Raw genomic sequence first — 11747 nt, forward strand, 5'->3', positions numbered from 1 at the left:
AGTTTGGTTGTGTGAAGGTGAAATCGCCTAATTGGCTCCAAGGTGGAATTTGAAATTGTTTTTATTTAAATATTATCATATATTATATATATTATTTATTATATAGTTTATATATATATATATTATATATATATATATATATATATATATATATATATATATATATATATATATATATATATATAGATATAATTCGAATTTAAATTCAAGTTTCAAACAACAACAAACTCCAATTTAAACGAGCGATCAACTCTAATTTGAAAGGGTGGCAAAATCTTATATGAGATGGGTGAAGCCGGGGTTGAACCTGTGACGTCCCCCGCCCAACTACCACTGCCCACCTTTGGGCCACAACCATGGACCTTGAAACGAGAGGTGGCAACGTGATAATTAAAGTGCCTAGAATTGTTGACGGTGTGGGCGGAAAGAGCCAGATCTACAGGTCAGCCCCCTCCCCATGCGACCAAGCACTAGAACCAAGGGCTTGTGCCAACTAGTAAGTGTGCCCCTAATCACGCTTAACTTAATTAATATTATTTTACATTAATTAATCCGAAGATTAAGTTGCCGGTAGTTTTAGAGGAGCGATACATTCAACGGAATTCCCAGTTTTGGTGGTGCTCACTGGAGTCTTCTCCAAATTTAGCGGAGTTTCCGAGGGAAAAATTGAATGAAGCATATTTTGCTTAATTTTCGACCAATTTTGGAAAATGAATAGTCAGATTTGGATGATTTGGACATTATGAAGACATTGGTACAAGTTTCAGAGGCAATAGAAGACTTCTACAGGTGATTTTTCCACAGGGAATTTCAGGGAAGTCTAGGGCCACCATGAAAGGAGGTCATGCCCAGATTAATCGAAGTCAGTTTTGAGAGATCTAATAGTCATTTTTGGTGAATTTGGACATTCTGAAAACATTGGTGCAGGTATCATGAGCCATAGATATTTGTAAACAACATTTTTGCCACATTGAGCTAATATAGAGGCCCAAGCCATGGAAGCTAGACCAAGGAGATGTAGCCTAGAAGGGGTGAACTTCTTCATCAAAGCACTGTGTTAATGTGTCCCTTTGATGGTTTTTTGTACTGTACATGTGTTTTGTTCATTATTCATTTCTGAAGCTATTTTTCTCATGAATGTCTTGTTTAACTTAAGGAAATTTACCTGTTTGTAAGCACCAACAACTAAGAAAACCTTAGCACAAAAGGCAAGAAACAAGCACATGTTTATAAAATTGTAATTGCTATTATCACAAGTTACAAAAAAAATCATACAAAAACATATCAAGTTGGTAATAGAGCAAAATGTTGAATTTCTTGATTGCTTGAGTTTGTTCAGTTAGGGTTTTAATGGTTGCAAAATTGTGATGCTTATAAGGTTAAAGTTGCAGAAAGGAGAAGGGAAGATATTTGTTGAAACTCCTGAGGTAATGCCCAAAATAAGGAGAGCCACAAGGCCACAATATCCACCACCCAAAGTTCCAATTCCAGTTGCACTTGAAACTCCTCAAGTTTTTCCTTCAATTGAGATTAAAGAGGTACAAGCAGTACCAATTTTTGAGCCTAAATCCATAGCCATTATGTCTGGAGAAGAGAGCCTGATGGTCCCTCTTCAGAAGAGGAAGAATTCAAGAAAGCTTTCTACACTTTTACTGAGATGGTTAAATTCCTTTATGAAGAGAGGAACACTAGAATGTTTGGAGAGAGTTCTAAACTTCCACATGGAGAAGGAAGCTCAGAGGATAAAAAATATGAGAAGAAGGATTCCAAAGGGAATGGTGGAAATCCACCTCCATCTCCAACATCCTCATCATCTTCCTCATCATTTCCATCATCTCATACAGCATCATATTCCACTACCACCACTGAAACTTCCCATACTCATTCCAAAACCCCAAAAGGAAAGACTCCATTACTAAATTTGGACATAAAATTTGAACTTCCAATGTACAATGGATAGGTGAATGCAGAAAAGTTAACAATTGGATTTGATAGCTGGAGGTATACTGCAGAATTCAGAACCTTCAAGAAGATGACATAAAGATCCAGTTGGCTTCACTGAGGCTAGAAGGAGCTACACTAGTTTGGTGGGAAGTAAAGACTCAAGAGGAAATGAGAATCCATGGTAAGATATCCTTCACTTGGGTTCAATTTGTTTATGCAATTAAAAGATAGTTTTATCCTTTAGCCTATATGAAAAAATCCATTATGAGTTGGTGGAATTTTATGTAGCTTACAGTCCAAATGGTCCAAGATTATACGCAGGAGTTTAGGAAAAGGGATTTATTATTAGGAGTGAATTTTAATTCCCAAGATACAGTGCTGAAATATATTGGTGGTTTACATTCCTATCTTAAACACATTATTCTTATGTTCAATCCAACTAATTTGGTTAAGTATGTGTGCAAGCCACGCATCTTGAATATAGAGGAAAGAACACTTATGAAGAGAGTAGTAATAAAAGGCCACCTAAGGGTAAGGAGAAAGAGAAAGGAGTAAAATGGAAAGGAAATAAAAAAGAAAGTGTGAAGAAAGAAGGGGAGAAAGTTATCTGTAAACACTATTCAAAAGAGGGACATAATGGGGATCATTATTGGAAATTCCATCCAGAAATGAGACCAGATAAGTTCAACAATAAAGGGAAACAGAAAACCACTTCTATCACTCAAGAATGTTTAGATTCTAAATCAGGAGATGAAAACAAAATCACTGTCATGGTGATCAAAGGAAAAGAAGATATTGCAAGCACTAGTTCATAAAACTGTAACACTACTACTACTCGAGATGAAAAGAGATGAATTCAGATATTTCATGTTATGGTCATATCTAAATACACCAATATTGACACACTCTTTTATAGTGGGTCACAAGGGAATCTAATCTCTAAAGACTTAGTCAACAGATTGAATCTTGAAACTATAACTCACCATAAACCATACCCTTTGAGATGGATAAAGAGAGACACCAGTTTATAGGTTACAAGAAAATGTTTGTTTAAGTTTGCAATCACTACAAATTTTGTTGACGAAGTAGAGTTAGATGTGGTACCACTTGATATTTCAGGTGTGGTGTTGGGTAGTCCATATTTGTGTGACCGGAAAGCAATCCTTTACCACCATGAAAACAAGTATCTCTTGTTCAAGGATGGTGTGGAGTATATAGTGACAGCCCATCACAAAAAGTTGAACATTTCTTTGGTTAATGTAGAGCAGGCAAAAAGACTAGTGAATTCAAGTAAAAGTTTAGTACTTCTCATGTTCAAGCCAAATGATGATATTGTTTATGAAAATTTTGTTGCATGGAATGCACGTTTAAATTCTGATTTGGTTGGTTCAGTTCATCAGAGTGATGAAGTATTTCAGGTTTTGAAAGAATCGTCCTTCAAGGAGAATGAAACTTCACATGAAATATCTTTGCAGCAAGAGGTTTCTCTTTGTGATGTTACCATACAAGGGTTGAAAAAATTGCAAAGCGTAGAGACACCAATGCAATCCAAAATTTTGTTGAACAATGGGCTCATTAAATCATCGCTTACGAAATTTTGTGCACCGATGGTTATGGTGCCAAAGAGGAATTGTAAGTATTTCAGGAAAGATGACAAAAGGAGTACTTTTCACCAAAGCAAAGTTGTAAAAGAGGTCAGTGAAAGAATATACATAACACCAAACAAGAATGGTTTGTATGGCTTTTAATGTTGTATGTTCTTTGTATCACTTCCATTACATACATGTATGTGAATTATGGCAAAAAAGAGTAATTTCTTGAAGAAATTGTCCACTTGGGTGACATACACATGTTTAGAAAGTTTTCTTATGCACATGTCATTTATGAAGGGAAATTGTTTGATGTTTTGAAGATATCAAAGTACAAGTTGGGTTTCACTTCTTTGATGCATTTGGGCCATGATATTGGAGGAGGTAAGTTGAAAGCAAGTCTCTCCAAGTTGGATTCCAATGTTGATTGGTAAACGCCCAAGATCGTCATTTTGATAAGAGGTTTGTTGGGAGCAGCCCAACGTTGGAGGAGAGTTATTGTTGACACTTCTTCTTTGAATCTCCTTGGCATGCATTGTCATGGATGTGCAAAGTCTTTCTGTGGGGAGGCAAACAGAAAGAGACATGTGTTGCTTCAAACCAAAAGATTAGTTCAATTCTTTTTTATGCTCTTTCAAACTTGAAAGGTTCATTTGAGTTTCAGGTTTTTGCAAGCAACTTCACCATCTTATTTCATTAAGAATATTTTCAAGGTGTAAAGATTAAGTTGCAACAGTCCATGCACTTTCATTGGATGGATACTTGTCAAAATTTTCACTTGGTTCGAAGGTACAAAAGAGGTATAAGCAGCAAGTTCATTGTTATGCCTTTTAGGCCTATTGGTTATGTAACTTTCATACTCATATGTCATTATGTTTTACATGAAAGTTATGTTCAGAAAATTTCATACTTTCAAGATGTATAATCGGACTTGAGGCATGAAAACCAAGTAGTGAAATTTGTCATCCATTTGCATCATATTTTTTATGTCATCTTGGTAAGAAGGACATCCATTTTGATAACGACATGGACAAAACCATTAGTTTCTATGAACGACTGAAAATGGTGCAACAAACAGTGCAAGATCAGCTTGAAAAGGGAAAATACAAGTACATGTATTATGTCAATCACAGGTTTCAAGTCGATGGTGAAAGCTGGTGTCAGTTTTGCAAAAAGAGGCTTCAAGTTGTTGAACAAGGAGAGAATGTTCAGATTTCACATTCTGAATGCATTCCTACAAAATTTCTGAATTAGTTTCAACAAGACATCATCCGTGACAGAAGAATGGGGTCCTCAAGGCAAGTGAATGTCGATTTCCTTAGAAAGGAGATCAAGGAAACAAATTTGTCAAAATCCAATTAGATCAAGATTGGAAAGGTGAGGGGGTTGTACCCTCATATACTTGTCAGATAATAGTATATTTTGCGGTCCAAAAGGCTTCTAGTGGGAAGGAATCACCAAGTGCTCAGTATTTAGCTCAAAAATCAAAGTTCTTAGATTATCTCGAAACCTAAATGACCATGCCTACCTCATCAAGACGATCGCAACACAATTCGTTTCACTAAAAACAGAGTCCCGATGAAGGAGAAAAGGCTTGTTGTTTGTTTTCCTAAACAGCTAAAAAAAATTACAGAATAGGACAAAATGATGGCATGGCAGTCCAGTTAACAAGGGGAATCTTCTTCAGTTTTTGCCCAATGGGGTTGTGACAAGTGTCACTTCAAGATTCGTCAGTTTGATTGTGTGAAGCTGAAATCGCCTAACTGACTCCAAGGTGGAATTTGAAATTGTTTTTATTTAAATATTAATATATATTATATCTAATTATTATGTGTATTATATAGTTTTTTTTTTAAATATATATTATATATATTTAATAAAAATTCGAATTTAAATTCAAATTTCAAATGGCGGAAAACTCCAATTTAAATGGGCGGTAAACTCTGATTTGAAAGGGTGGAAAAATCCTATACGGGATAGGCGGAGGCGAGGTTGAACCCGTGACCTCCTCCGCCCAACTACCATCTTGAAATGAGAGATGGAAACGTGATAATTAAAGTGACTGGAATTGTCGATGGTGAGGGCAGAGGGAGCCAGCCCCCTCCCCATGGGACTAAGCACTAGAACCAAGGGCTTGCACCAACGAATAAGCGTGCCCCTAATCACGCTTAACTTAATTAATCCCATTTTACATTAATTAACCCAGAGATTAAGTTGGAGGATGTTTTGGAGGAGTTCCAAGTTCAGCGGAACTGCCAATTTTGGCAGTGTTAACTGGAATCTTCTCCAGATTTAGCGAAGTTTCCTAGGGAAAATTTGAATGAAACATATCTTGCTCAATTTTCGACCAATTTTGGAAAATGAATAGTCAATTTTGGATGATTTTGAAATTGTTGGGTCCCCATAATACTAGTGATTACCCCATTACTATTGTAGTTATACCCCTTATTGATATTGTTGTGCCCCTATTGCCCCCATATTGTTATTACTGTGCCCCATAGAATCCCTCTATTGTTATTTTTGTGTCTTTATATTATTATTGTTATGTCGGCTAGATTATATTGTGACTCCTTAGACTCCTATATATAGAAAGGAGGTTTTGTCATTTGAATCATCCAAGAATTGTTCATTTATGTAATGTAAAGGAGGTTTCCCCCTCGAAGAGGCTGAATTCTAAGGCGTCGGTCTATCTTTTCTATCTTTTCTTGAGCTGGTTTCATAACAATTGGTATCAGAGCTTTGGATTCTAGGGTTTCGCAGCTCCAAACAGGTCATCGTGGCATTTTCGCTATAACTTTTTTCTGCGACGATTCAGAAGTTGCAAAAAAAACCCATTTGATAAGATTGCGCTGAACCTCGGGTCCAAATTTCAGAGCTTTTCGCACTATATTTGCGGAGATATGATCTAAGGAATTTGGTCTTTTTGCAGACTCTTGAATTACATTCCAAACAGGTGACCTGGGAAAAATCGTCATAACTTTCTTTCTGAGCATCAGATTGAAATTTAGAAAGAAGGTACAGAAAGAGGACGGACTGTAGTTTTCTTGTATATTTTTTTCAGAGTCAAAGGTCGAAACAGTCACACATGGAACTTCATACAAGTTCGCCCTACTGAACTAGTCTACAATCAGGTCACTGCGGGAGATTGTGCATAACGCTTTCTTGGAGAATCCAATTTGGATCAGACTAGTGGCATTGGAAAGACAACACAGAAGGCTACTACAGGTCACAATTTTAGAACTGGATGGTTCGAAATTACAGAGATACATCAGATTCAATATCAGGCTTCTACAAAGTGAAAAAAGGTGTGTAGTTTTTTTTTTAATTTTTCCGTAAGCTTGGTTTGAAGGAATTCAAAGGGCATAGTAAAGCATTATTATTGGTAATTGATGCCCTGAGGAAAGAAAATGCAAGCACCTAGTAAGCAACCTGAAATATCTAGCATGACTTGTGAAGAAGAGGAAGAAATGCAACATGATATAGCAAAATTACGAAACCAAGTGGAACAAGTGTCACTTGCACAAAAAGGAACAAAATCTAAGATGGATGGTTTAAAGAAAGATGTAGAAGCTAAGATGGATGGTTTAAAGAAAGGCGTAGAAGCTAGATGGATGATTTGAAGATAGATTTGAAGACAGACATGGAAGAATTGAAGAAGCTGCTACAAGAAAGGGTCACTAATGGTGAAAGGGTAGTAAAGGAAACTCATGATGAGAACAAAAGAAATGTTAATCATGATTCCATAGACTCTAATGTTGGATCGAAGACCCACCATATTCCAAAAATCGATATGAGGACGTTTGATGGCAAGGAACCCGCAACATGGATATTATAGATGGAGCAATTCTTTGATATCAATAATGTGCAAAACACACAAAAGGTACGTATGGAAACTTTATATTTGGAACCAAATCAGTTTGTATGGTATCAATGGCTTTGCTCTCGTAAACAATTTATCACTTGGGAAATTTTTACGGAAGAATTGATAGCACATTATGAGGATACAAAAAGAAACACTTTTTTTAGCCAATTGATAAGTCTCAAACAAAAGGGTTCAATAATGGAGCACATTGAGGAGTTCCAAAAATTGAACATAAGGGTAAAAGATATTCGAGAGGAGCATAGGATTGATGTGTTCATAGGGACTTTAAAGGATAATATCCAACATGATGTTCGCCTTTGGGAACCTGATTCATTAGAGAAGGCATTCAGGTTAGCAAGAAAAATAGAAAGCAAAATTATGGCAACCAGGAAGCATACCACTCACAACTATAAAGACGGAAGTGTTGTTGCCCCTAGTCTTCCACAACCTATAAGGTTGAAACCACAACAATTGGAAGAAAAAAGAGCAAAAGGGCTTTGTTACAGTTGTGATAGCAAATACACTAAAGGTCATAAGTGTGCTGAGAAGAAATTATTCTACATAGATTGTGAAGAGGAAGAAGAAAAGGAGCAAGAAAGGTCAAAAGAAGAGGATATACTCCAGGAACAAAGCCTAGATGAAGAACAAATAAATCCGACCATATCTTGTAATGCATTGGCGGTAATTACCACTCCTCAAACCATCAAGATAGAATGACAAATCAAGAAGAAAAAGGTAATAGTGTTGATTGATTCAGGAAGCACCCACAATTTTATTCATTGTAAGGTAGCAAAAGAATTGAATTGCTTCCTATATCCAGCACCAGAGTGTCAAGTGATGATTGCAAATGGAGGAACAATAAATTGCTCTAGAAAATGCCATAATATCAAGCTATCCATGGGAGAATATGTATTGACTGGCCCAATGCTTTCCATTCCAATGGGAGGTGTTGATGTTGTACTAGGAGTCCAATGGCTACAATCCTTGGGTACAATAGCTTTTAATTTTCAAGAAATTTTCATCAAATTTTCTATGGAAGGAAAGGAATTTGAATTAAGTGGTATTGCAAGGAAACCAGGAAAGATAATCAGCTCTAATGGTATGACAAAGCTTCTAAAAAAGGAGCAAAGAGGTGTAATTGCACAATTATGTTCGCTAGATGTTTCCACATAGGAATCATCTATTTCTCCAGATCTCCAAAAAGTCCTGGAAAATCATTCCAAGGTATTTGAGACTCCCAAAGGTCTCCCACCTATGCGTGATCATGATCATGCTATTCATCTGATTCCAAGAAGTGTTCCTCCAAACATCAGGCCGTACAGATATCCCTATGTCCAGAAGAGTGAAATTGAACGTATGGTTGCAGAAATGCTAGGGGCTGGTATAATTCAACCGAGTCAAAGTTCTTTCTCTGGTCCAATAGTATTGGTGCACAATAGGGATGGATCATGGTGCATGTGTCTGGATTATAGGGAGCTCAACAAGCTCACTATTAAAGATAAGTTCCCCATTCCTGTCATTGATGAATTACTGGATGAATTGCATGGATCAATTTACTTCACCAAGTTGGATCTTCGTTCAGGATATCATCAAATCATAATGAAGATTGAGTACATTCCGAAAACAACATTTAGAACTCATGAGGGTCATTATGAATTTTTGGTCACGCCTTTTAGCCATACCAATGCACCTTCAACATTTCAAGGTTTGATGAATTCAATTTTCAAACCATTCCTTAGAAAATTTGTGTTAGTATTTTTTGGTGATATACTAATCTACAACAAGTCTTGGAAGGATCATGTTGAACATGTTGACAGGGTGCTACAACTATTGGAGGAGAAACAATTATATGCAAAAAGATCCAAATGTCTCTTTGGAGTCCAGGAGGTGAAATATCTGGGTCATATTGTATCTCATGAAGGAGTTAAGGTAGACCCTAGAAAAATTAAAGCCATTACGGAATGGAAAATCCCCACATCCATAAAGCATCTGCGAGGATTTCTCGGGTTGACAAGGTATTATCACAAGTTTGTTAAGAATTATGGGAGAATAGCAACACCTCTAACAACATTATTGAAGAAAGATGCATTTTCATGGACTCCGGAAGCAACAAAGGCCTTTGAACATCTTAAAGAGGCAATGTGCCAAGCACCGGTCTTAGCTACACCGGACTTCAAAAAAACCTTTATTGTGGAATGTGATGCTTCAGGAAATGGAATTGGTGCTGTTGTAATGCAAGATGAAAGACCCATTGCTTTTGAAAGTCATCCAATCAAGGGAAAGTTTTTAAGCAAAGCTATTTATGAGAAGGAAATGTTGTCAATACTCCATGCACTTAAGAAATGGTGACCCTACCTAATGGGAAGACACTTCAAGGTAAAAACGGATCATGATAGCCTTAAATACTTTTTAGAACAAAGATTATCCTCTGAAGAGCAACAAAAGTGGGTCACAAAGATGTTGGGTTATGACTTTGAAATCATCTACAAAAAGGGAAGCAAAATGTGGTGGCAGATGCACTCTCAAGAAAGGATGAGGATGTGGAAGGATTGTTGTGCGCCATTTCTATTATCCAACCAGATTGGATAAATGAAGCAAGGGAGGAGTGGAAGAATGACGAAGAAGTGTGGGAACTTATTCAAAAGTTACAACAAGATTCCAGTACGTCTGATACATTTAGCGGGCAAAATGATTCGTTATGGTACAAAGATCGCTTATACCTCTGTAAGAATTCCTAGCTAAAACAAAAGATTCTTATGGAATTGCACACTTCTCCCTTAGGAGGGCACTCAGGATTTTTAAAAACTTACCACAGGGTTAAGAAGGAATTTTTTTGGGAAGGCCTTAAATCAGATATTCAAAAGTTTGTGGCGGAATGTTTGGTTTGCCAACAAAATAAAGTTGAAACCATTAAGACAGCAGGTCTATTACAACCTTTATCCATTCCAAGCCAACATTGGGAGGAGGTTTCAATGGATTTTATCACAGGTTTCCCCAAGTCTGAGGGAAACAGTGTCATTATGGTGGTAGTTGACAGACTTACCAAGTATGCACACTTTTGTGCAATATCACATCGATTTAAAGCCAGTACAATTTCTACAGCATTTATGGAAACAATTCAAAGGCTACATGGAAACCCAAAGATTATTGTAAGTGACAGAGATCCCATTTTCACTCGAAATTTTTGGACAGAATTATTTTCTTGTCTTGGTACTTAGTTAGCTCATAGCTCATCTTATCATCCTCAATCTGATGGGCAAACTGAGATAGTAAACAAATGTTTGGATATCAAGGATATATTCGTTGCTTTGTATCTGATAAACAGACACAATGGGTCAAATGGTTGCCTCTGGCTGAATGGTGGTATAACACTTCCTTCCATACAACAACAAAAATGACCCCATTTATGGCACTTTATGGGTATCAACCACCATCCATCACATCATATTTAAGAGAAAATTCTAAGGTTCAGGCAGTGGAACATCACATTGAACATCAACAACAAGTCCTCCAACTCTTAAAGGATAACCTCGTGTTGGCACAAAATAGAATGAAACAACAGGCAGATCAACATCGCAGTGAAAGAAGTTTTGATGTAGGTGATTGGGTATTCCTATGGCTACAACCATATAATAAAATGTCCCTCAAGCAAGTTAAGAAGGATAATAAATTATCACCAAAGTATTATGGTTCGTACAAGGTGTTGCAAAAGATTGGTACTATGGCATACAAATTGGAGCTTCCTGCAGCTTCTCGATTGCACCCAGTTTTCCATGTTTCATGTTTAAAGAAGGTTATAGGCGACAATCTCCCAGCTCAAACAATATTTCCAGAACTTGACGAGGAAGGAAAAATTATATTGGAACTGGAAGCAGTCACAAAAACAACAACTCGACAGCTACGAAATCTATCAATTTCAGAGTATCTTATCAAGTGGAAGAACTTATCCACTGAAGATTCCACATGGGAGGATGAGAATTTTATGCAGAAGTATCCAGAACTACTCAAGCGTTGAGGACAACACTTTTTTGAAGGAGATGGGCATGTTGGGTCCCCATAATACTAGTGATTACACCATTACTATTATAGTTATACCCCTTATTAATATTGTTGTGCCCCTATTGCCCCCATATTGTTATTACTGTGCCCCATAGAATCCCTCTATTGTTATTTTTGTGGCTTTATATTATTATTGTTAGGTCGGCTGGATTATATTGTGACTCCTTAGACTCCTATATATAGAAATGAGGTTTTGTCATTCGAATCATCCAAGAATTGTTCATTTATGTAATGTAAAGGAGGTTGCCCCCTCGAAGAGGCTGAATTCTAAGGCATTGATCTATCTTTTCTAT

This window comes from Pinus tabuliformis, chromosome 3_1 (genome assembly GCF_031772625.1).
Source record: "Pinus tabuliformis cultivar Carrire ecotype Pingquan chromosome 3_1, CPIR1, whole genome shotgun sequence".
In the NCBI taxonomy this organism is placed as follows: Eukaryota; Viridiplantae; Streptophyta; class Pinopsida; order Pinales; family Pinaceae; genus Pinus; species Pinus tabuliformis.